We start from the raw sequence: 26313 nt of genomic DNA on the forward strand, positions 1-26313 counted from the left end.
CACACATACCGTGACACAAAGAGTATTTTTAACACATGGGTTCTGAGAGCACAAACAGCAACCTAACTCACAAGAATGTAAGAATATAAAACAGGTATATTTAGGCAAATATGCATTAGCAGAAACATATTAACATGCAACAACTTATTCCTATCCCACATATTTATTTCTCCATTCCCCCCTCTGTTTCTAAAGCACCCAGCACAGATCACAATCACACTCCGCTGCCTGGTGCAGTGCAGGCCAGCAGCGACCACAGCACCCAGGACAGACTAAAGAAGATTTGGGGTCTCCCACGGGGTGCTGAGGCCCTTACTTTGGCCCCGAAGTCCAGGGGTAAGACCACCACTGGCCACAGTTATTTAGGAAAGGATCTACATCACAGCGAAGAGTGCAAAATAAACTCAAAAGCAGTTCATATTGTTTCATTTTCTCTCCTCCCCGCTCCCCTCCATAATTCAATATGGTACTGAATTACTTTCGACAAAAGTTCCTTATCAAAGACTCCTGAAGAAACTTAGCATTCATGTGATAAAGGGACAAGTACGGATTGCTAACTGGTTGAAGAACAGGAAACAGAGGGTAGGTACAGTATAAATGGAGAGTTTTCAAAATGGAGGGAAGTAAGAAGTGAGGTCCCCCAGGGATCTGTACTCGGACTGGTGCTTTTTAATTTATTCATAAATGATCTAGAAGCAGGGGTAAGCAGCGTGGTGGCCAAAGTTGCAGATGATAAAAAACTATTTAGGGTAGTGAAATCCAAATAGATTGTGAGGCGCTCCAAAAGGATCTCTCCGAACTGGGTGAGTGGGTGACAAAATAGCAAATGCGCTTCAGTGTTGGCAAGTGTAAATAAAGTGATGCACATTGGGACGAAAACCCCCAACTTCAAGCATACACTGATGGGATCTGAGCTGTCGGTGACTGACCAGGAGAGGGATCTTAGTGTCATGGTGGACAGCTCATTGAAAGTGTCGACTCAATGTGTGGCAACTGTGAAAAAGGCCAATTCCATGCTAGGGACCATTAGGAAGGGGATTGAAAATAAAACTGCTAATATTATAATGCCCTTATACAAAACTATGGTGCGGCCACACATCGAATACTGCATACAATTCTGGTCACCACATCTAAAGAAGGACATTGTAGAACTGGAAAAGGTGCAGAAGAGGGCAATCAAGATGATCAGGGTCCTAGAGCACCTTCCTTATGAGGCAAGACTACAACACCTGGGGCTTTTTAGTTTACAAAAAAGACGATTACGGGGAGACATGATAGAGGTTTATAAAATCATGCATGGAGTGGAGAAAGTGGATAGAGAGAAATTCTTCTCTCTCACACATAACACTAGAACCAGGGGTCATACCATAAAATAGATTGCCAGGAAATTTAGGATCAACAAACGGAAGTACTTTTTCACACAACACATAATCAACTTGTGGAATTTTCTGCCACAAAATGTGGTGACACCCAACAACCTGGAAGGCTTTAAGAGGGGTTTGGATAACTTTATGGAGGAGAGGTCTATCAGTAGCTGCTAGTTGGAGATCTTTAGGCTACCTCCAGACTCAGAGGCAGGATGCCTCTGAATACCAGTTGCAGGGGAGTAACAGCAGAAGAGAGGGCATGCCCTCAACTCCTGCCCATAGGCTCCCAGTGGCATCTGGAGGGGCACTGTGTGAGACAGGATGCTGGCCTAGATGGGCCTTGGGCCTGATCCAGCAGGGCTGTTCTTATGTTCTTATGAACTGTTTATCATAAGAGTACAAATATATTAGGGTGTCTTTGCTTTCCTATCTGTTTTGAAATGAAGAACATGTTGCCTAATTTATTTAACTCTGCCTGGAAAAGAACAACACAATATGAAAATTCACAGGAGACATATGCAAGGAAGGACTATAAATTAAACATAACACTTCCTTTGGCGGATATGTATCGAAACCACAGAATTCTGATCTTAATCCTGACCTGAAACTCCTCCAACCTTTCGCAACAATTTATTCCAGAGTAATTTAGTAAAATCTCTTTTATTGATGGATAAATAGATTTCTGATGCTTTAAAGTGTGCTTGTGCACACACAGACACATCTCAGTTGTAGGCATAGCAGAAACACCCCTGTGTGTTTGCTTATACAGCAGTTCCCTTTTGTTTCCCTACTAAAAGTTAAAGTCAGAATTCAAAGGTCTTTGTCACAGTCATCATTCTGTCTTCAGACTCTGGTGTCCTCTGGGTGCACTCAAACCATTTTAAGATCTCTGAGGGATTAACTGTTTTGCCATATAAGACTTTATATCTTCTCGTCTGAAAATAGATGTGTTGCTTCTGCAGTCCATTTAACTTGTACCCGCTTCCAACATGTTTTCAGTTTTCAGTAGGGGAGAAAAAGCATCATAAAGAATTACATGGACACTTTGTAAGCATTGAATATACAGTGCGCGCGCGCGCACACACACACACACACACACACACCTTTACAAATATTTTGGTTATTGAATCACATACTTCAAGCACACAGCAGTATATGTTTGCTCAGTTCCTGGAAAACCTGATATTGTTATTCTACAGCAATATGGAAAAATGTTTTATGAAGTGTTCTTTACTGTAATATTCAAATCCCTAGATCTTAACTGAAGGGAGAAACAGGTGAAATCAAAGTATTTCCCCAAATAATGATTTCTTATTCTTTTAATTTGTTTGAGAGGAGTTTTAGTTTTTTGTCAAAACACATGGTATGCAAAGCATTTATATTGCTCTTGCTGCTGCTGAGCTTAGCAAGATTTGGAACTTTGGAATTGAATCAAGAAAATGTTCTTTAGAGCCCCTCTTCCCCACTTCAGCATGCTGTCAGAGGTTTTTGTTGACACCATCAGAAATTAATGTCCTGACAAGACAGAGATTTTCATGACCCTATTACCAGAAAATGACAAAAGTAGCTCCCATTCTGTTTGAATAATGTAGCTGCTATTGTTATCTATAAACATCCTAGATATACAGTAAGTAGTCCTCAAAACTTTCCATGTTGCATATTAGAATTAGATATAGCAATAGCACTTACATTTATATACCGCTCTATAGCCGGAGCTCTCTAAGCGGTTTACAATGATTTAGCATATTGCCCCCAACATTCTGGGTACTCATTTTACCGACCTCGGAAGGATGGAAGGCTGAGTCAACCTTGAGCCCCTGGTCAGGATCGAACTTGTAACCTTCTGGTTACAGGGCGGCAGTTTTACCACTGCGCCACCAGGGGCTCAGATATAAAACTGGGTTATCTTCTTTAGCATGATGGTTGATTAATTTAAATCAGTAATGCTTCCCTTATTGGGACATCCACATTCCAACCAACATGGAATATCTGAAATAAGATTTAACAAGTATGTTGCTGGTGCTACTACTGAAACACTGCAAGTCACCTATGTAGATATGGAGTACACAGGGATTCAGAGCCCTGAGTGTCTGTGCTTTCTTTAAAATCTAAGCAGACAGCCTACTACCCCCCCCCCATTTCTCTTTCTGTGCCTCCTGTTGGGACCAAGACTTGCCGTGGAAGCAGAGCCAGCAGTGTGAGCTGACATTTTAATGCCTAAGAAACGGTGTTTTGCAAAGGTTTAAAATGGCCACCAGAGCAAGGAATGTGCAGGGGAAAGCCACCTGGGAAAAGGAGGTTCCAATCTCTGAGTTATCTGCTTCCTGGAGGAAGTATGAAGTTCCATGGGACAAAATAAATGTGGATGTTTCAGAGAGCATTTAGGCCATGCGAAGTGCAGCGCATTTCTTAATATAACGAGGAACCCCTTTTAAGTATGCAAATTAGCATACTTAATAGCACCTTGTTGTCCTGGGCATCCATGGTATGAGTACCATACCAGGGCCCACACCTCCTCCAGCCCCATCACTTGAATAGGGGAATGTTTCCTCAAACTTTCCTACTACTAGATTTGCACCAACAGATTAAATAAAACCTATCCTTCTCCCTCCCCATTTGATTTTTGGAATAGGATTCCAAACCCTGAAGAAGCCACTGGGTTATTTTTCCTGCCTGTAACCCTGGAGAAGTCTCTGCAGACAATCCTGAGCTAGATGGATCAATGGTCTGGCTCAGCATATGGCAGCTTCCTGTCTTCCAAAGGGATGTGCTGGCTGGATTGCTGGAGCTCTGATCAAACTTCCTTTAGGACACGCCTCTTTAGGCCTGCTTTTGTGGGAGTTTAGTGGCATACGCTGCTAGCTACTTCACAAGAGCTCCACCAGCCATGTTCCTTTTCCCAGAGAGCTGGAATCTCTAGGTTTCTGAGCCCTGCTGGAAAACTGGATCATGGAATCCAGAACCCTTAGCCTGAAGTGTGAAGTGTGCACTGTGTGGGACATCCATACTGCCTTGGCTGTTTCAGACCCCTGAGTTGTTGGGAACCTTCTCAATAGTGGGTACCCATGGGGTCTTATGGGTTGACTGCCTGAGAAGAACACAGAGAGAGAGAGAGACCCTTTTGAGGCTGAGATCCTCCTAGTGTGGGCTTGTTGTGAGTCCAGTACTCTCACACCAGACTGCCCAAGGCTCTCAGTGCTCTTCCCAGTTGACATGAGCTTGCACAGAGCTACAGTCTTGGGTGCTATGCTTGCACCTCATTGCCTGTCCTCAGCTTCTGCTGGGAAGACTTAAAGGACAGCCAGCATCTCTAAGGATCATACATTAAATTAGCACAATAAGAAAGGTATACAGTCTGTCTCTTTACCTTGAATTCTGTGTTCTGTTCTGTATTACTCTCTCCCCCTTCCCTGCTCATGTAATTGTTCCCCCTCCCCTTTGGTTATTCATTTAGCAGTTTTAATTGCATTTGTACCCTTAGCTATTTACCTGCAGAACTGGTCTGTGCTTTGGCCCTAGTTGCCAAATACTTCTGATTTGCATTGTGTTTCTGTTTCAATAAACTTTGTTCCTGTTTTTCACATGCCTTATGTCTAAGTCCATTGCTTCTCTAGGCATATTCTAATGTTGCCTTTGCCCAGTCCAACAGTCCTATGTTATTTATTTCTGTTATTGCACACTTGCAAATTGGTTTTGTAGCTAATTCTCCCAACTAAAAAAACCAACATAATTATAGATTGTGGTAACATAACTTGTTAGAGCAACATGGTGACAACAGTAAGGACTAAGGCAGGGGTTCTCAAACTTGGGCCCCCAAATGTTGTTGGTATTCAATTTCCATAATCCCCAGCCACAATGGCCTTCAGTTGTTTTGGTTGCTGATTATGGGAGTTGAAGTCCAACATATCTGGGCACCCAAATTTGATAATCCCTGGCCTAAGATGAACGTAAATGGGCACACAGCTCTGCCATGCTTATTTAGCTTAGGATGCTACTCAAAATGTAATATGTTCAAGCCAGTGTTTGCACCTGAAATGGCAATTTTGTTGTTGTTTGTTTTTAAGGGGTAGCACTATAATGGTTAGCAACTTTTGCCGCACGTTTTCACACATGATTCCTGTCATTAATCATTGTAAAAGGTTCAGTTGGCTCCTTGGATAATTGAGTTTTTCCACATTCGTGCTTACCTTTCCTGACTGATTAAAAGTTGCCAGTGAGATGTAACTCTGTCCTATCAGTCAAAGTGGGCAGATGATCTCAATGCAAACATACCGGAAGACATATGGTAAAAGATTTGGTCATCATACTCTCTCTCTCACACACTTCTCCTTGAATATCAAAGAACTTGCTCTTATCTTCTTACAAGGTGGCATATGAACCTGGTAGACTCGTAGCAGTTTCTCCCAATGCATCATCTACTTGCTGGAACTGCGGCCAGAAAGGTTCCTTTTTGCTTGCTTATTTATTTATTTATTTATTTATTTGTCGTATTTCTATACCGCCTGATATAGAAATCTCCAGGTGGTGTACAAGTGAAAGCATAATATAAAAACAATATAAAAGAGTTAAAATTCATAAAACGGATGAAAAATCTCAATGAATAAAAACAAATTAAAATTTTGATTTCAATTAAAAGCCTGGGAAAACAGGTACATCTTCAGGGTCCTTCTACAAGCAAAAAGGGGAGGAGATGTTTTTATTTCAGCAGGGAGTGCATTGCAAAGCCCCAGGGCAGTCACAGAGAAGACTTGGTTGCGGGTTGCCACCAACCGCATTGGCAACCACTGTAATCAGGCCTCATATATGGTGGTCATGTCCCATCATACAGAAAATCTGGCCACAGGTCCAATTTCACATCTCTGGCATCCTTCCAATTTGTTTTCCTGTGCTACCTATCTATCTCTTACTTGATCTAATTTCACCGGAGTTAATGCCTAGAGGACCGAAAGAATTCTTCTCCCTGCTTGTTACTGCTGGTAGGCTCTCTATTCATCACTGTTGGAACAAGAAAGGACATATTCCTATCAATACCTGGTTTTCTAAGATCTGGCAACTGATGTTACAGGACAAAATATCAACAAATTTAAAATATGATAAAATACATGCTGGTGAACAGAGTTATTCCAGATGACAGCCATTAGTGATGCTTGAAGCATTTTAGCACCTCTATTTCAAGGCACCAAAATGCTTTAAGCTGCCCCAGCTGAATCGTTTCAGTGGGGACAAGCTGATCATTTTAATTGGAGGGAAGCAGGTCTTACTTGCCCCTCCGTTGCTCCTCCGCCTCCCCTGCCGCCCCAGCATGACACTGTTTGTATTAAGCAGCTGGGTTGTCTATTTGAAAAAGGCATGCTGCTCCAGCTGCATCAGTTACCTGTTCCCAGCAGCCTTTGGGCAGTGTCTGGAAGGAAATAGCATCTGGGCATCTGTGGACACCATCTTGAGTGGTCTGCAATACCATGTCACTGATGTAGCCGGAGCAGCATGGTAAATTGCTCTCTATTTTAGGTTATAGTTTATATTATTTGTATGAATCTTTATACATTTAGCAGTTGGTGAATTATGGTACTTGAATTTGATTGGGGATGCGCTCCCAGCAACATTGGAGCAGTCATCTTCGGGGAAGGTGAGTTAAACTAGCCTTTTCCCCCACCTGCCCAGTCGTGTGAATTACCTCCTTATGTATTATTATTCTTTTAATTCTTTTTAGCTGCCTTGAGACTACGAAAAAAGGCAGGGTGTAGAATTTTAACTATATAAAATAAATTATACTGCTTTCAAACACAATGTAGCTGTCAGGTTCCTCCTTGCTTAAAACTGGTTTCTACTGTTGCTAACTGGAATTCTGTACATATGGCGGACATCAGGATTGTCCATACCATTTCCATTCTGTATACAAAATCACAGTTACCTAAGCATATATAAGTACTTACATGCTATTTCTACAGTTCACACTGTCACACAGTGGGAGGTTTGTGCATAGTACTGATACCACACTATAATATGAGTCTACAGAGCCAGCAATATCACAAACTAGTACAGCACTAAGAACAAGCAAGAAAAACTCAGGACAGTTGAGGACCACCTTTAAATTCCCATTATGTCTAAGAGCTTCCATTGCAGCTGATATTCCTGGGATCCATAGCTTCATTAATAGTGTCTCCTAAACAGTGGAAACTTAAAGCTGTGTCCTCTCTTCCTCTGTTTTCCTTAGACTTTGCTGCCACTTGCTATTCTCCACAAGGTACATTTAAGAAAGGGGGAAGGAAAATTGAAACCTGTGACAGAGAAGATTGGGGATGAATGCATCGTGAGCTAGTTAAAAACCAAGCTGGATGTCAGAATGAGATTTGGCTTGTCTCATAACTAGTCCAGTTTTTCCAAATGGGGGCCAGAATTTGCTTCCAACCCACCATTCCAAAATTCGGCATCATCCCTACTTGGACACACTATTGAGCCATGGCCCCTCCTCAATTGCTTGGGAGACTAAAGAAAAAATAATTTCTAAATTGACAGCATGTTCCGATTGAGGATATCATTTTGCATTTAGTAGCATGTATCATCTGGAAATACTTATCTACAGTTTGCATATGGCATTAGCATTGATGATTCAACAGTAAAACAACAACAACAAAAACCATTTAGACCAAAAGTTAGGACAACTTAAATGCCAAAATCAAGGCAGTCCAAAATTGTGCAATTGCTCCTTTCAGCATGGCAACTCTGTGGCATCAGATAGCAAAAAGAAATGAATCCCCTAAAAAATGGAGAAGGTAACTGTGTAACGGCCATTGAAAATGCGGATGTAAAACATGTGGTCAAGTTGGATTTTTGATGGTATTTGAGCAAAAATACATGCACATAATGGGAGGTGGGTTGAAAATACATTTGAAGACAACATAGACTCCTGTTGCTTCTTAAAAGGCTAGCAAGTTTCTTATGCCATAACCTTTTGTGGGTCAGAGCCCACTTCATCAGATGAGAATGTACTTTGTCAGATTCCTTAAAGCTGCCACAAGAGTGTTATTTTGCTACAGCAGACTAACTTGGCTGTCCTATGGCATTTTATACAAATGGGGCATCCAGTTAACACATTTTATTGGTCTTTTACTTCTCATATGCAAACAGAAAGTTAGGGTTATCTTGCCTACCATCAAAAGGAAGACTTTATCACTTTTTTGGCATTTATGTTAACTATCTTAAAGCCTTAACTTAGTTTAGGGTGGTCAAGTGTTTAATAGCTGCTTGCCTCGTAAATACAAAGTAACCTTATGGTTGTCTAACTAAGACTTTATTCCAGGAACAACTCCATTTTTTCCCTCTCCTTTCCCTCCCTTTTCTTTTTGATTCCATCCCCTACACTACAGGATCTCCACTGGGACTACTAGAACATCAAGTTCTCTTCTCCCCTAAACAGATCCAGGGCCTTCTGTCCATTCCATGTTTTGAATGCTTTTCTCTAGCTATCTGCATGCTTTAGTAGTCATCTAGCTGTCCAGCACATGATTAGTATTTTGCAGAATGGTGAGAGTCTCTCCCCCACCCGCCCCCAAAAGAAACTTGAATCAAAGCTCACAAGTGAACTTTTCTACTCCCTATGAATTAGATTCTCTATGAATTGGATCCAAATTTTTCAGCTGTTTTTTGTCAAACATAAAGCATTTCCAAATGCACATAAAATTTTGACAAAATTGGCTTGAGAATATATGCCTAAGTATAGTAGCTATTTATTTTTCTAAATTTCTTGAACTCTGATAATAGTGTTAAGTGACAATAGTTCAAGGGCTTGGGGAAAGAAGAAAGAAAATTTAGCTTGGTGATTCTGCACTGTAACACCCTCTAGAATACTTTCCCCCCCTCTCCATAAAAGCCTACTAGTCTTCTGCCACTTAGCATAGATCTGCACAAGTTCTTCTTGTCGGATTTTATTTACATTCAGTTTTCTTCCCATTCTAATATTAATCTCTGTGGGATTATGGATTTGGGGCTTCCATCCCCTAAAGACCTTGCACAGTTTCAATCTTATTGTGATGTAGCATTCCAGAAAAAGTAAGGGTCCACAAAGTAGCCAGGCTTGTGCAAAGTGACTCTCTCGCACACACGCACGTGCTCTCTCACGCTCTCTCTCTCTCTCTCTCTCTCTCTCACACACACACACACACACACACACCCTGCCTGGCCCGCCAAAATAAATTGGCAGTAATATTATCAAGGTGTCTGTGGCAAGTGCACATATTTGTGGAAATCTAATGTAATGGCTGGAAGAGCAACATTTTAAGATGTCTAGATTCTGTCTAGACAACTTATTTTCATTTTATCTTCTATTGACAACATTGCTAAGAACTGTTCTGCACCTAGAGATCACTGCAATAACTGTAAAAGTGACCACAGAAAACAGAATAAGCATTTCAAATGCACACTACAAATGGCCTCAGTGTTCATTATACATCTGAGCTGACCCACTGACTGCATGTTTAGGGACACTCAGGAGCATGCCCCACTCACACTTCTAATGCCTGTTCTCCTCCCCATCATTGCTTGGGGGATTTCATCCAAACCTCTCCATCACACACAATCTAAATACTACATTAAATCACATGTGAGGCAGACAAACCTACCATTAGTTCGTGATTAGAAGAATGGAGAATGAATGTTGGGAGGGGAAATGGGAGATGTGTTAGGCAAGTCAACTCAAATATATCATCCAAACCAGCCCCAAGTTTATAGACTCATGATAATAAATCACATGGTTCTTATATTTGTTGTAGACATTTCAGTGCAACAGTTAATCAACTGAACTTGCACTAGCAGTTAAAAGCAACGTTTGTTCTTGTCTTGAGTCCTAGATTTCCCTTTCACAATTACCCAGTGATCTTCCCCAGAAGCAATGTGGATTTTTAAAAACCTTATAAACCTTTATTATCTATATATATAATTCTCTAAGGCGTATCTGTGTGTGACAGCTCTCGAGAGAGAGTTCGTGAGCAGAAGCACCAAGGTGATTGGGCAGTGGGGATTCCATATGCAGATAGGGGGGAGTAGCCTGTGGCACCATGGTGATTGGGCAGTGGGGATTCCACATGCAGATAGGGAGGAGGAGCCTGTGATGGTTATGGACAGTTGGAATGCAACTGTTACTGGTCAGAAGATGTTCTTGATTGTAGAGGAGAGGAATCTATCTATATAAAAGGATAGTGGGCAGGGGTCTGCGAAGATAGGGGTCGTGAAGGAGGAAAGAGCCCCTTCAGAAGAAGGAGGCTGCCATTGTGTTGATTAGATGATGAAACAAGATGAACAAGATCTGTTAACTCAGGAAGGGAGAGAGAAAGGAGGCAGGGAGGGGAAGAAAGACAGAGGGGAAGAAGGAGTGGAGGAGAGAGAAAGAAAGAAACAGAAGGGAGGGGAAGAGAGAAAGAAGAAAAGGTGAGGGATGGGCCTGAGCCTGTCAGTGGCCTGAGGGAAACAAGTGGCCATGGTGGCACCTATTGGCAGTAAGGAAGGGCCCAGTCAACCACTGCTGTTGTTTGGGGCTACCAAGGCCATTGGTGAAAGCAGGCAGGCAGGCAAGGGATGGGCCTGGGCCTGTCAGTGGCCTGAGAGGAACAAGCGGCCATGGCGGTGGCGGAAGCAAGGAAGGGCCTGGTCATACGCTGCTGCTGCTGCTCCTGTGGGGAGGAGCAGGAGTGGGGCTCGGATGAGGGTGGTGAAGTCTTTGGGGGTAGGGGTTGCAGCTTGGCCAATAGGCATCAGCAACACTGCAGCCGCGACCAAGAGGGGTGAGAGGGGATGGAAGCAATGGGATTGAGGAGGAGGAGCAGGAGTGTGGTTCAGGTGAGGTGGAGATATCTCTGAGGTGAGGGGGGCTGAAGCAGGGGGTATGGGGAACAATCAAGTACTAGCACGCAGATACTCTGCGTGGGTTAAGCTCGTTTATTTATTCTTTATGTTTCTATGTAAACTGCTTTGAATGTTTTTCTTGAGAAGTAGTATATAAATATATAAATCACAGTGACTGAAGTCATCTCTCTAAGTACCGTGATAACCTTGCTAGGGTGACTTTCTTCACTAACTCATTGTTCTCAATTGACCAGCTGAAGAACGCTCCTATTCCCTTCTTGCCAAGTCTGCCATTTTATAACCAAACTGTTGATGTAACTAGTATTATATATTTTGTCCTCTGCCATTTTCACCAGTAAATGACCAGACCAAGATTATTTTTGAGCCTGATTCACATATGTGTGCATCACTTGATTCTTTTTAACCTTAATTTTATAAACTTAATGATAGGCAGCTGGATGTGTTCAATGACTCAATTGTAGATTGCGTCAGTGAACGTAGATCTTTGGGATACATTTGAGCTTGTGGAGGCTGATGATGTGGATAGGGTTCTTTGTGGTATGAGTATGGCATATTTTTCGCTTGATCCTTGCCCCTCCTGGTTGATTCGTTTGGCCAGACGAAAAGTGGGGTAAGGTCCTGGCAAGGAGCTAGATAATTCATCACTCAGGGAGACGGAGGTTCCTCTAGCTTTGAAAGAAGCAGTGGTCCACCCTCTCCTGAAGTCTTCTTCCCTGGACCCAGAGATATTAAATAATTTGAGACCTATTTCCAATCTTCCTTTTATAGGGAAGGTTTTGGAGAAAGTCGTTGCAGCTCAGCTACAGAGAATCCTAAATGAAGTAGATTTTCTTGACCCTTTTCAGTCTGGGTTTAGGCCACGGCTCAGCACGGAAATGGCATTTGGTGGATGACTTCTATCGGAGCCTCGATGAGGAGAGTGTGCCTTTCTTGATTCTATTAGATCTCTCAGCGGCTTTTGATACCATCGACCATGGTATTCTTCTGGATTGTCTGTGGGGGTTGGGAATCGGGGGCACAAGTTTGAGCTGGTTCCATTCCAACTTTACTGGACCGTTTCAGACAGTTTGCATTGGAAGTGAGTGTTTTAGCCCATGGCCTCTCTCTTGTGGAGTGCCACAGGGCTCAGTCCTTGCTCCAATGCTTTTTAACATCTATATGAAGTTGCTGGGTGAGGTCATCCATTGGTTTGGGGTGAGGTATCATCAATATGCTGATGATACACAAGTGGTACATCACCACCCCAGGCCAATCCGGGGATGCCATGAATGTGTTGGCCCAGTGTCTGGAGGCTGTAAGGATTTGTATGGGCCAAAACAAGCTCAGGCTTAATCCCTCCAAGACAGAGTTGCTCTTGTTCAGTTCTCGATCTGGCCAGGTTCTGGTTTTGAGTGTTTCCATTGATGGGGTCGCACTCCCCTTGAAAGAGCAGGCTTGCAATTTGGGGGTCATCCTGGATTAACAGCTCCTGCAGGAACATCAGGTGGAAGCTGTGGCCAGGAGAGCCTTTGCCCAGCTTCATCTGGTGCGCCAACTGCGGCCTTACCTCAACCGGCAGGCCCTGACAACCATAACTCATGCCCTTGTCAACTCTCGGTTGGACTGTTGCAATGCTCTCTACCTGGGGTTACCTTTGAAGATAACTCGGAAGCTTCAGCTGGCCCAAAATGCTGCAGACTGGCTGCTTATGGAGAGCAGAAACTATTACCATGTTTCACCTTTGTTGAGGTCCCTGCATTGGCTGCCAGTTCACTTCTGGGTCCAATTCAATTGCTGGTTATCCCCTATAAAACTCTTCAGGGCTTGGCTCCTGTGTACCTTCAGGACTGCCTCTCCCATCCAACTTTGACCCTCCCTTTAAGGTCATGTCAGGTGGGTCTTCTCAGAGTTCTGGGCCCAGGGAAGGTATGTGGGGCCTGGGTGTGTGGGAGGGCCTTCTCTGTTGCAGCCCCCTCCATATGGAACACCTTGCCTCCTGAGATTCATAATGCCCCCTCTCTTCTGTCCTTTAAGAACTTCTGAAAACTTATCTATTCTGCCAGGCATTTAGTTTTTTGTGTGTGAGTGGGTTTTCCCTCCCTTTCCCCGCTGCTGTTTTAATTTATGTAAACCGTCTTGAGTCTGAGGAAGTCAGGTGGTCAATAAATTTGCTAAATAAATTAAAATTAACCTTGAGCTGATATGAGGAAATACAGGAGTTCTGTCTCTGCTGTTACATCTGTGATTGCCCATTCACACAGACAAGCCATCACTTGATATTGCAGTCATCATATGTGACTTAGCCAAGATGGTTTTCAGGTTCAAAGATAAATGTAGATCTAATTTTTCTTTCTTGCTTTTATTGTCACATACAAATACAAATACGAACTAATGTTGAGTCATTATTCTCTTTGAAGAACAGTAGATTGTCAAGGGAGAAATGTTTTCTTTTGTGGATTAGCTAAGAAGTTCTATTCCTTCTTTCTTTACCACACCATGTGATTCTCCAGTTGTCCCTTTACAAAACTCCTGACATTCCTTTATACTTATAAATTGTTTGCACATACCATCTTTTTTGTTTGTTGCAGAGCATCCAAAACTTGTATCCAAAACATAAAAGTTATCCTATATTTATACAATATGTGTTTATATTTTATATGCTATCAGCTTGTTTAGTTTTATTTAAAAAATGTAAGCAAGGAATAAGGGGCAACATCCATACTACGTGAATTTTTAATTTAATTTAAATTTAAAAAATTTAAATTTAAAACATTTTTATACCGCCCAAAACTTAAGTCTCTGGGCGGTTTGCAACAGAATAAAAACAAAGTAAAACATTCGTTAAGACAAAAATGGGGGGACGGACATTACAACATTTAAAAAATTTTTAAATAATACTTTAAAACAGCATTAAACCATTAAAACAACATTAATTAAAAGCTTGGTGAAGAAATGTGTTTTTAACTGTCAGAGATGGAGAGTCCAGGGGCGTAGCAAGGTTGGAGTGGGCCCAGAGACAAGATTTTAAAATGGGTCCCTGTCACTGAAGCTCAGCTCATGAAGTAAAGAAATCGTAAATGAAGCTGAATAGTGGTAACCAAAAGCAGAGTAAAATTTATATATCTCTCTCTCCTATGTGCCACAATAGAACATCATCCTAAATTATTTTTTTAAAGGTTTTGTAAATTGTAGACGATGCAAGTCATTTAATGGTACTAGAGAAAGACATGCTGTTCTGGTAGCTCCAGGTCTTAACACTCACATCAATTTTGGAGGATGAATACAACTGAAGGAAGCCCGGGTGGGTGTGTGGCTGGGGGATTCAGTCATGTGACTTCCCTCTGGGGGGCCCCTCAAGGCAGTGGGCCCCCAGACAACTGTCTCCCTTTGCCCTATTATAGTTACGCCCCTGGGAGAGGCTCTTATTTCACTAGGGAGCGCATTCCAAAGCCTCGGGGCAGCAGCGGAGAAGGCCCATCCCTGAGTGGCCACCAGACGGGCCGGTGGCAGTCTCAGACGGACCTCTCCAGCAGATCTTAGTGGGCAGTGTGGTTCATGACGAAGAAGGAGTTCTCTTAACTACCCAGGGCCCAAACTGTTTAGGGCTTTATAGGTTATAACCAGCACCTTGTATTTTGCCTGGAAACGTATTGGCAGCCAGTGTGACTCCTTCAATGCAGGAGTTATTTGGTCTCTCTGAGATGACCCAGAGACCAGCCTGGCTGCCACATTCTGGACCAGCTGTAGTTTCCAGACTACATACAAGGGCAGCCCCACATAGAGTGCATTACAGTAATCCAGTCTGGAGGTTACCAGCAGATGTACCACTGTTTTGAGGTCGTTCACCTCAAGAAACAGACACAGCTGGCGTATCAGCCGAAGCTCATAGAAGGCACTTCTGGCCACTGCCTCAACCTGGGAGACCAGGGAGAGGCTCGGATCCAGAAGCACCCCAGACTGCATACCTGTTCTTTCTGGGGAAGTGTGACCCCATCCAGAACAGGCAGATTAAAATCATCTCTCGAGTTCCAACCCCACACAATGAGTACCTCTGTCTTAGCCAGATTCAGTCTCAGCTTGTTATCCCTCATCCAGCCCATCACCGACTCCGGACAGGCATTTAGGGAGGTTATGCCCTTTCCCGATGATGCTGACATGGAGAAATAAATTTGTGTGTCATCAGCATACTGATAGCACCCTGCACCAAATCTCCTGATGATCTCTCCCAGCGGTTTCATGTAGATGTTAAACAACATAGGAGGCAATATGGAGCGCTGGGGCACACCATATAAAAGTTCAGATTTTGAAGAACAGCAGTCTCCAAGGGACACCATCTGGAACCCGCCCAAGAAGTAGGAGCAGAACCACTGCAAAGCAGTGCCTCCAACTCCCAACCCCCTCAGACGCTCCAGAAGGATACTATGGTCGATAGTATCGAAAGCCGCCAAGAGGTCCCGAAGGACCAACAGAGTCACACTTCCTCTGTCAATTGCCAATTGGAGATCATCCATCAGGCCGACCAAGGCAGTCTCCACCCCATAGCCAGCCCGAAAGCCAGTTTGAAATGGGTCAAGATAATCAGTTTCATCCAAGACTGTCTGGAACTGGGAGGCCACCGCCCTCTCAATTACCTTGCCCAACCACGGAAGATTGGAGACAGGCCTGTAGTTGTTCAAGTCCGAGGGATCCAGGGTAGGCTTCTTCAGAAGTGGTCTAATAATTGTCTCCTTAAGACAAGGAGGCATCCTACCTTCCCTCAGAGACGCATTTATAATCTCTACCAGGCCTTCTACAACAACTCCCCTGCCAGATAATATAAGCCATGTGAAACAAGGGTCAAGAGAACAGGTGGTAGGCCTCACCATTCCAATCAGCTTGTCCATATCCTCAGGAGTCATAAACTGGAACTGATCCAACCTAATCACACAAGAGGAGTCGCTGGATACCTCCACATCAGACACTGAAGTAATTGTGGAGATGGAGTCTAAGTCGGCCCGAATACGAGAAATTTCCCCCACAAAGAATTCATTAAACACATCACAGTGGGTAATCGATGGTTCAAGATTCTGATTCAAGGGAGGAGGGGCACTTACTAGGCCTCTCACAACCCTGAACAATTCCGCCGGATGTAAACTTGCAGATGCAATACAGGCAGAAAAGAATCGCTTCTTTGCCGCACGTATGGCCTGAGCATTGGTCTTCAAATGAGCTCTATGTTGCAATCTGTCAGATTCAAGCCCAGTCTTTCTCCACTTGCGCTCCAGTCGTCTACCTCGCCGCTTCAACCCCTGTAGTTCTTCCGTATACCAAGGAGCCAATTTTGAAGCAGGTCGGAGAGGACACTTAGGAGCAATCACGTCTACTGCCCCAGTGAGTTGGCTGTTCCAATTCTCCACCAGGGCATCAACAGGATCACCAGCAGAGCCAACACTAAATCCCTTCAAGGCTTCTTGAAATCTTATTGGATCCAATAACCTTCTCGAGCGGGTCATCCTAATAGGTCCCTCACCCCTGCGAAGGTGGGAAGTGATTGTGAGTCCAACCTTAACCAGATGGTGGTCCGTCCATGACAATGGGGAAATCACAGGATTCCCCACCCACGGAACACCACCCTGATCAGAGTGAAAGACCAAATCAATCGTGTGACCAGCAATGTGCGTCGGCCCCGAAACCACTTGGGATAGGCCCATAGTCGTCATGGCCACTATGAACTCCTGAGCCGCCCCGGACAAATTGATCCCAAAGTGAACATTGAAGTCCCCCAGCACCACAAGCCTGGGGGACTCCAACACCGAGACCAAGTCTGTCAGCTCAGTTAGGGACTCCGTTGAGCATCGTGGCGATCGGTATCCCAACAGAAATCCCAGTCTATCCCTGGTCCCCAGACTTAAGTACACATATTCGATATGGTCCGACACCCTAACAGGGATCCTGGTAAGGGAAAGGTTATTCTTATAGACCACAGCCACTCCACATCCCCACCCACGTTCCCTCACCCGCTCCTCAACAGAGTAGCCTGTAGGAAGAAGCTGGGACCACACTGGGCCCCCAGCCTCCCCCAGCCAGGTCTCTGTAATACATACCAGGTCAGCACCTTCATCCAGAATCAAATCATGGATGGTTTCTAATTTGTTCTGGACCAACCTGGCATTACAGAGGAGCAAAGTGAGGTTCCATGGATGATCGGCACTGCTCCCCAAGGTCAAAGAGCTGTCAGGGCAGCCAGAAGGGGAAACAGCTATTAGATTTCCACATCCCCTTCCCCTGTAACAGCCCACTGACCTGCCAACATTACTTCTGTTCCCCACCATGACCGGAATGGCTGCCCCACAGTCAGTGGACATGCCCCCTGTCTCCCCATCTCCAGTTAAGCCCAGACACATTCTAAGAGTATCTCACCCAGAACAAATTAAAACAAAAGCTCCACTATTTATTTATTTTATTTTATTTATTTTATTTATATACCGCCCTTCCAAAATGCCCCCCATATACAAATACCTAGGCCAAGAGACCTGGCCCTTGCCCTTGCTGTCCCCTGAAGGGGCTCCCTCAAAGGGGCGACCCCCTTTGGTGTCACCCCTTTGGTGGCGGGCCCACCGCCACTGGCCTATATAGCCCTGAGCAGGTGGCTCTAGGCAGATGCAGGAAACTGCCAAGTCACCCTCCTCCCCAGCCCCAATCCTGCAAGGCCTCACCTCAGCACAGCAGCCAGTCCTGGGGGACAGATAACAGGCAGAGGGGCAGTAGAATAAGCAAACAGGGAGGCACCCAGTCTCTCACCCTGGGATCTACCTAGGAGCAGATGTTGTCTCTCCTCTTCTCTCTCATGACTAACTAGTCAGAAGCTTGCAGGAGAGAGAAGAGGAGAGACAACATCTGCTCCTACGTAGACCCCTATGAATAAATATTAATTTATTGGGCGTAGTCATGACTAACTAGTCAGAAGCTTGCAGGACTACGCCCAATAAATTAATGGGATTTAAGTTAGCAATGACTAATTTGTCTCATTGATTCCAGTGGTTCTAGTCATGACTAACGAACCTGGATATTGCCCAGCAAGTGTTCATATTATATGTTTTAGGGTAAATTTGAGTGGTTTGGGGGCTTTGTGGCAGTGGGGGAGTTTTCTTTCATGCTTGAAATTCACTGTTCAGTGAAATTCACTGTTCAGGTGAACAGTGAAGAGAGACAGTTGTTTCCAAGGTGATAAATGTTGCTTCTGTTGAAATGTATTGCTTTTGTGTAATATGGAAACAAATATTATTAGAAGTAACTATGAAATTTTACTGACAATGAAAACCTTAGACCACATAAGGACTCAAAAACATAAGCCATTTTGGAAGGGCGGTATAGAAATTGAATTAATAATAATAATAATAAGAAGAAGAAGTGAAAATGGCAAAGGAAACATAACTCAGTGGATAGAGTAAGTGTTTGCCATAAATGAGTCTCCAGGATCAAATCCTGACATGTACAGTAAATGAATCTGAGGTAATAGAGCAGAGAAAGATCTTTCCTGAGACACCGTTAAGAGCTATTTTCAGGAACTACAGAAAGTTTATCAGTACCATGCTAGAGCAGCAATTAGGCCCTAGCTGTATAAGGCAACTCTGCCTGTGTTTGACAATAGCTTTGGGTTTGAGCTTACTTTGCCTATGGTGCACATGTTCATTTTTGGTGTCCCACCAGCTAGTCTTGTAAAACTAGTTGCAAAGGTTGTTGTTTCAGGATGTACCCTGGAGATGTAGGGAAAATATCCCTGAAGGCTAGGACTATTTGAATAGGTGTGCTAATTTGGGTTCTTTCACAGTGGGTGCCTGTTGTGATGTTCCCCACATCCCTGCTTTCAATCCTCCCAAACAACCTGGTAAGTTCTCCTCCCTACCCAGCTCCACTTCATTGTATTTGAATAGTTGTCAAGCATCTGATGATAGATTAGGGCTAGAGGAAGTCATGCTTTTTGCTCCAGAAAAAAATGTTAGGGCTTTACCTTTCCAGAGTTTAGATCATGAGATTAGCTGGAAGGCAATGTTGTGTAGTGGTTAAAGGGTTGTATTTGGCCATAAAAATCAGAATTCAAATCCCCACTCAGCCATGAAGCTCACTGGCTGATCTGGGCCGAGTAATTCTCCTTCAGCCTAACCTTCTTATAGAGTTGTGAGGATAGAGAGAGGTAGCCATATTCATGCATGCCATCTTTCATTACAGTTTTGCCACCCTAAAATTACCTACTTTCCCCAGCTACACTTCACAGGTTTTTTTGCCACCATGCATGTGAATAATAATTATAAAATATTAACATTTTATAAATTGACAAACAATTAAAAATATTGAGTCTGGTGTGTATGTATGTATGCATGCATGCATGCATGCATATTTACTCCTCAGTTTTCATACAGTAAAGAATATAATTAAGGAAGACAATTGTGAATATTAAGTTAAAGCTTTGGAACAGATGTTTCTTCTCAAACTAGTCCCCTATATTGTGATCCATTACATACAGTTCCATAAGGGAAAATAAATGTTGTCTGTGATTAAACCTTTAGGAATATGGAAAGGTGCAGTATCTTTGTCACAGGAAAGAGTATGATAATATTAATTGAAAGAGAAATTACAAGGAGCAATTACCTCATGCTGTGCCTTTCATGCAATGCTGTCAGTTTTTCCACTTTGATAAGAAAAGCCGAGCATGTGGTGTCACTAGCAAGCATTCCCAGTGGTTGGAAGCCTGGTGGATTGGGTGCAGGCCTGTCTTTGAGTAGTGGCAGCCAGGAATTTAAAAAGAAGAAAAGAAAGGCTCCACAATAGAAGCTGTATACTTCTGTTGTAGCAAAAAGACAAAGAAGGCTACAACATCTTAAGGAGTAATACGTTAGTCGGGGCAAGAGGCTACTTAATCTGTTGTGCTAGTGGAAAGTAAAGGTGTTGGACAATATACACACAGACACAGCTCTAAGGAGGAGAGAGGGGCTGCAATGCAAGGTGAGATTAAAATTTAGTAGAATATATCTTGAGAGTATGAGATGCCATACCCAATTCAATCAATTGAAGTTAATAAGTTTCTCTCAGTAGGCATCAGCAAGCTGAGGTATTGGTAGGCTCGGGAACCTGCAGCCTTTGCAGGTTCTTAAATCTACTGAGATAACACCTACGGTGTGTGCGGATACACACTCACATGCACATACGCACATATTCTACATTTCTGTATCTCTCTGCTAATGCACTCAGGGTGGTTTGTGATGTTATATAGAGATACTAGCTGAACTGGCGCACAGCATCTGCGCCGCTAGTCTCTCCTCGCTGCTTCCCCCACCTTCCGCCCCAATCTATTCCAAGTCATTTTCACCCGCTGGCCGCCTCCTTTGCCAGGGCCCGCCACCTCCTCCACCACTCTTCTCCCTCCCAGCTCCCATGCCCGCCACAACAGCCCCAGTTGCTGCGCCAGCCTCCTCCCGGCCATTTTCAGGAGCCCGCCGCCGCCCGCCCAACCAGTCTCCTCTTGGCGGCGTGGCTCAGCCGCCCGCCGCCTCTTCTTCTCTCGCCACCCCTCGCTAGCCTCCCCCAGCCGCCGGAGCACCCCCCCGCCTCTTCCTCTGGGCTCCTCCAACCGACGTTCCCCTCAGCTCCGAACTCTCGCAGCGTGTCACGAGAGTTCCGCTGCTAAATCCTGGGCACGAATGGTCCCAAGAGAATTAAATAAATAGATGGCATGTCTAATATACATGATATGGGAAAAGCAAAATAAGCAAATACAAGCACCATTTCTTACACAGTGTTACATCATGATATAATGACCAGTGGAATGCCATTGAGGGGAGGCAGTTCTAGAAGGAAAGGAGCCAAATGGCAGTTGGTTCCAGCCTAGCTGGCTCACTGTGCCACCTCTATTTAAGAACCAGCAGGTAGAAAGTCTGTTAATATATATGTCTGAGTTAATCACCATTCATAGTAATGTTTGTTTGTTTGTTATATACCGCCCAGATACATGCGTTTTGGGCAGTATATAAGTATGTCAAATAAATAAAATAAAATATAGTGAATCCCAAGCCTGTTAATTTGTAAAAATGGGCCTGTGCACTGCAAACATAATGTTTTGGGGCATATTAACTGAGCTTAAGAGGTTTGAACATTTAATTTTTACTAATCTTGCATCTTTAGGAAAGGTGGCACAGGAATTTCCACTTCATTACATTGGAACTGATAATTCATCACAGTTAAGAGACTGGAATTTGGGAACACAACATGGAAACACAGATGCCCTCCCCCAGTTGCTCTTCCCTTTGGAGCCAGCTCCTTGATACAGCCAATCTTCCACTATGGAACACTAGTTTTAAGAACAATTGTCGCTAGCAGTTAAGATGTATGAACAATATATTGTATGTAAAAAAAATTGTAACAGAATCCTAATAGTCTGGAGTTTTGTTTTAATGAAGAACACTTTTGGGAGGGAGTACATAAACCTTTGTACTTTCTTAAACATGTTTGGAACTAGTCAGAAGAGTCAGAGGAAGAGCAGGAGGATTTGGTTGGGAGAGCAGGCTCGGAAGCACAGCAGGAGGATTTGGCTGTGAGAACAGACTCTGAAGCAGAGGTGGAACGGCAGCAGACAGGGGAATCTGAACAGCTGGCAGAGATGAGGGCTGAGGAGACTGATCAGGAGGAACATGGAATTTCACCTGTGTGAAGAAGATGTCTCAAGAGAAAGGCTCAGTGGGAGACACACAGGCGTAAGATCTCGTGGGAGAGGGAATAGAAATGCTGAGTCAGGACAGCCTGATTGGCTGCCGGTTATCTCGAGCCCAATATCAAGCAAACGCTGTTCCTGAGACGGTACTGTCAGCAATGTTGCCTACTGCAGACAGTGTTCCTCGTGCTTATAATTGTTCAACCTTTCTTGTTTCAGCCTGTCCTGTTCTGTTCCTTCCTTGCTCCTTTATTTCAGTTATTGCTCAGATATCGTAGAGAGTGGTACCTAGTTAGTTTCAAAGGAACTTTATTTTGTTTCTTCTGCTTTATTTTTTAGAGTCATCCTTCACTTTCGTCCGTGCAGCTAAGCTGCTACTTTCTTATCTACAGAATTTCTGTCTTGACTCACAGAAGTGGAGCTGGAAGGACCATAAATCCTTCCAGGTCAGCCGTGCCAACATATTTACAACAGAACTAGGTGCTGCTGGAATATATTTCCTGAATATAATTTGCAAATATATGAGCAGTGGTGGGTGGGGTTCAGGTGTGGAATGGTGAAACTTGGATACCCATAAAACTTGGGATGTCCACAAAACTTGGACAAACTATTGGTGTGGGGGTGGCTTTTCTTTCTTTCTTTCTTTCTTTCTTTCTTTCTTTCTTTCTTTCTTTCTTTCTTTCTTTCTTTCTTATGCTAAACTTTCAAGCAGCCCACACATACATACCTTTGGATTTAAAGCTGATAGCTTTACATCCAAATGGAAAACAGCATTAAAAATAAAGTTGCATCATCTTCGTACATCCCAGGAAGAACGTATAGGGTGGGGATTCGATCAGGCTATTCAATTTATCAAACAACAAGCTCTAGATATAGAACTGCAAGAGGAATCTGCATGCATGACAAGAGGGCTATATATAGGCCCTCAAAGTTTTAATCTTAAAACCTCCAATTATCTAGATAACATTTTAGTATCTAAATTTAGGAGAGCATTGACTCTGGCCAGCCACAATGTACTTGGAGGGGAAATACAAGCGGGTACCTTATGTGGCCCACCTTTGACCCTGTGGTGGATGTGAAATAGAGACTACTGCCAATGTAATTCTTTATTGTGAATTTTATAGGGATAGTCGTTCTAAGTTTATTTTACCTTTGCTAAAGAATTGTCCTGGCTACACCAATCATTTCTACTTGGAGTATCTACTGTCTGTTTTTAAACCTGGGATGTCAGTTAACATGGCCAAATTTTATTATTATTGTTTACACAGTCAGACAGGTGTTATTGATTGGTTTGTTTTATCCAGACATCGAGTCCTTCCCAAGGACCTGGGATGGCTGAAGTTTATTACCAATATTGTTGATTTATTATAGATATTGTCGCAAAATATAGGCTGTACCCAATCCCAATAAAGTTGCTTTTTGTAATTGGGTGATGGTGATTTCTGTGGCCCTTATGGTGTTGAGGTGCTCTTCAAGTTGTTTTGGAATTGCACCTAGGGTGCCAATTAGTACTGGGATTATTTTGGTCTTCTTCTACCACAGCCTTTCAATTTCAATTTGTAGATCTCTGTACCTTGTCATTTTCTCTATTTCTTTTTCTTCTATTCTGTTATCACTTGGTATTGCTATGTCGATTATTTGAACTTGTTTTTCTTTCTTCTCGACTACAGTTATATCTGGTGTATTGTGTGGCAGATGTTTGTCTGTTTGTAGTCGGAAGTCCCATAATATTTTTACATCTTCATTTTCTTCAACTTTTTCAATTTTATGGTCCCACCAACTTTTGGCTACAGGTAGCTTGTATTTTTTGCAGATGTTCCAGTGTATCATCCCTGCTACCTTGTCATGCCTTTGTTTGTAGTCAGTCTGTGTGATCTTTTTACAGCAGCTGATTAGGTGGTCCACAGTTTGATCTGCTTCTTTACAAAGGTGGCACTTGCTGTTTGTTGTTGATTTTTCTACTTTTGCTCTTATTATTATTATTAATTAATAAATAATAATAATAATAATAATAATTTGATTCCTATCTCTATTTCTATATCATTTTTGATTCCTATATCAATTTCTATATAATTTCTATATTTTACTGTATGTAAGCTTCGTAAAGCCTGTATTACTTAATCGAATATTTTGTAAAATGTAAAGATTAGCTGGTCTAAGACCGTAATAAACTCTATCTATCTATCTATCTATCTCTCTATCTATCTATCTATCTAACTATGATTCAAGCACTCCTGCTCTTCCTGGTGGCCAGCTCTTCCTAGTCACATTCCCCCTGCCAAAAAAAATGCATCGGGAAATGCCACTACTAGCATTTGTCAAAATCTTGTGGGCCTGGCCCCACAAAACTAAAGTCCCTCCATGTTTGCTGCCAATGAAAAGGGTAGTTAAAATGGGGGAACATTTTGAGTTAGCGGTAGTTGGATATACTACCATATATACTATATGGTAAAATGATATACAGAGGGGGAAACAGCTTGAGGAGATTATTTCAAGAGAAGTGGTGTCAAGTGGGGGAAACGGAACACAACCCATTTTTCTCTGCTTCTCTTATTTGAAGTGGAGAATTGACAGGTGAGGAGAAAGTATGGCAACTTTTATACTCCAGAAAACATCAACCCCATGCTGTTTTTTCAATAACAATGAAACAAGAAGGAAGAAAAGTAGCAGTCAGATTTCTGTCACATACCCTTGTGTTTAACATGTAGTTTGGCCTAATAAAGAAAGCAAAACATCCTTGAAATTTATTGTTATTCAGAAATGTTACTTCTCCTAGGCACCATCTGTTAGCTCTTCCCTTGCGCTGCTCTTTTCATAGAAAAAGGTCTGAAGGGTTTGGTGGTTGTTTTGTCATGCAAAATTTACACAAATAGCAGCATATCTGATATGCAACATAAATAAGATTGAATCTGAATCCAAAATTCAGAATTAGGTTTATGGTTGGGCTTCTGAGGTTTTTCTTTCCAGGGGGGTGGGGGCGGGGAGACAAAGCACAAACTCACTGGGCAGCAGCTGTAGGAAATCCCTCACTTTCCCTTTGTTCTCAACCAGGTGCAGAGTCTTGTCTGAAATAGTACCCAGGGGCAGGGGCGTAACGACGCTGGAGTGGGCCCAGAGACAAAATTTTAAAATGTGCCCCTCGCTGATACACACACACTCACTTCACATGCGACTTGCCTCTGGGGGGGGGGCCTCGAGGTGTGGGGGGCCCCAGGCAGCCGCCTCCCCTTGCCTAATGGTAGTTATGCCCCTGCCTAGGGGGTGGGGGGACAAAGCACAATCTCTTGATTGTAGGAGATTCTCCACTTTTCCCCTGGTCTCAGCAACACCAGAGTGGCTAACAGGCATAGTGAATCAAGAAGATCTTTTTCCATAGATGCATGGGTTACCCTTGGAATCAGTTTTACACATCCTGAATGTTAAAGCTACTAAATTTGCTTACATGCGAATTATACTGAAATAAAAAAGTTCAGCCATGATATGATGGCTTTTCTCTTGGGTGGCTATTGCATCGTTTTATATGTTGAGAAGATTTCAAACTCTGGTTTGTGATTACTTATTTCAGCCTTATTTTTTGTTACATTGACACATTGTCAGAAGGGATGCCTTTTGACCAGCACATCTAATTACTTTGGCTTTAATGTGCTCCTTATCCTTAATGAGCAGAATAAAGCGTCCCTATTCTTATCTCAGTTTTTCAAGACAGCCCTTCAAAGACTTGGCTTTTAATGTTTTATGGTTTCTCCCTTGATTGCTCCAAGGTTCTGAGTAAATCACTAATCAGTTAAATAGTTCACATAATGGACCCCCCAAAATGTAGGTTGTTAATTATTTTTTCATTTCAATGGCAATTTAATGTACCTCAACAGAGCATCTTGGTAATACCTGAAATAGCTTTGGACCTACTTTAAAACTCTAACAATTATTTTGGCTTACATAGCACCAGACTTTTGAGGATACTGATGCACTTTGAAGTCACTAATGGATAAAGTTTTATGTACATCCTGGGGAGGTACTTAAGTAGTATTAGTATCACTTTCCGGTAAGGAAACTAGTGCATGGAGAGGACAAGTGACTTTTTCAGTGTCTTAAGTCGTATTAGTTGTACTGCTGGGAAATCAAATCTTATTAGGTTTGGTAGCGGAATGCAACAAAATTTGAGATGTACACCTAGTTCTTCCAAATAGTAGATAAGGTGGCAAACCTATGTCTCAACTCTACCACTTCAGACTACAGGTGGGGCGGGGGTCCTCACCCACAAAAATGTCCATGCGCATAGGGTTGGTTTACATGCAATGTTTTCAGTCCTTCAAACTATATTTTACAATTATTGTTTCACAGGCCTACAACTCCCATAATCCCTAGCTATTGACCAGAGCTGGGGATTATGGGAGTTGTAGTCCAACTCTAGGAGGAGGTGTCTAA

The 26313-nt window shown here is 43.0% G+C and overlaps 1 protein-coding gene and 1 long non-coding RNA gene across 17 annotated transcripts in view; one reads left to right on the forward strand and one right to left on the reverse strand.

Annotated features, from left to right (window-relative positions):
- ZBTB20 (zinc finger and BTB domain containing 20) overlaps nt 1–26313 on the forward strand; it is an 852388-nt gene that overhangs the window by 423100 nt on the left and 402975 nt on the right. The window contains exon 1 of one of the 16 annotated variants that reach the window (XM_053309305.1): nt 6780–6854. The exons of the other annotated variants lie outside the window; for them this stretch is intronic. The gene's annotated coding sequence lies outside the window, so the exon portion shown is untranslated. Of the gene's footprint in view, nt 1–6779; nt 6855–26313 lie in introns of those variants that run through there. 16 annotated transcript variants of the gene reach the window in all.
- The window catches only part of LOC128350718 (uncharacterized), a 203416-nt gene that overhangs the window by 52219 nt on the left and 124884 nt on the right, over nt 1–26313 (reverse strand). The gene's annotated exons all lie outside the window — the stretch shown is intronic.

This window comes from Hemicordylus capensis, chromosome 3 (genome assembly GCF_027244095.1).
Source record: "Hemicordylus capensis ecotype Gifberg chromosome 3, rHemCap1.1.pri, whole genome shotgun sequence".
Lineage (NCBI taxonomy): Eukaryota > Metazoa > Chordata > Lepidosauria > Squamata > Cordylidae > Hemicordylus > Hemicordylus capensis.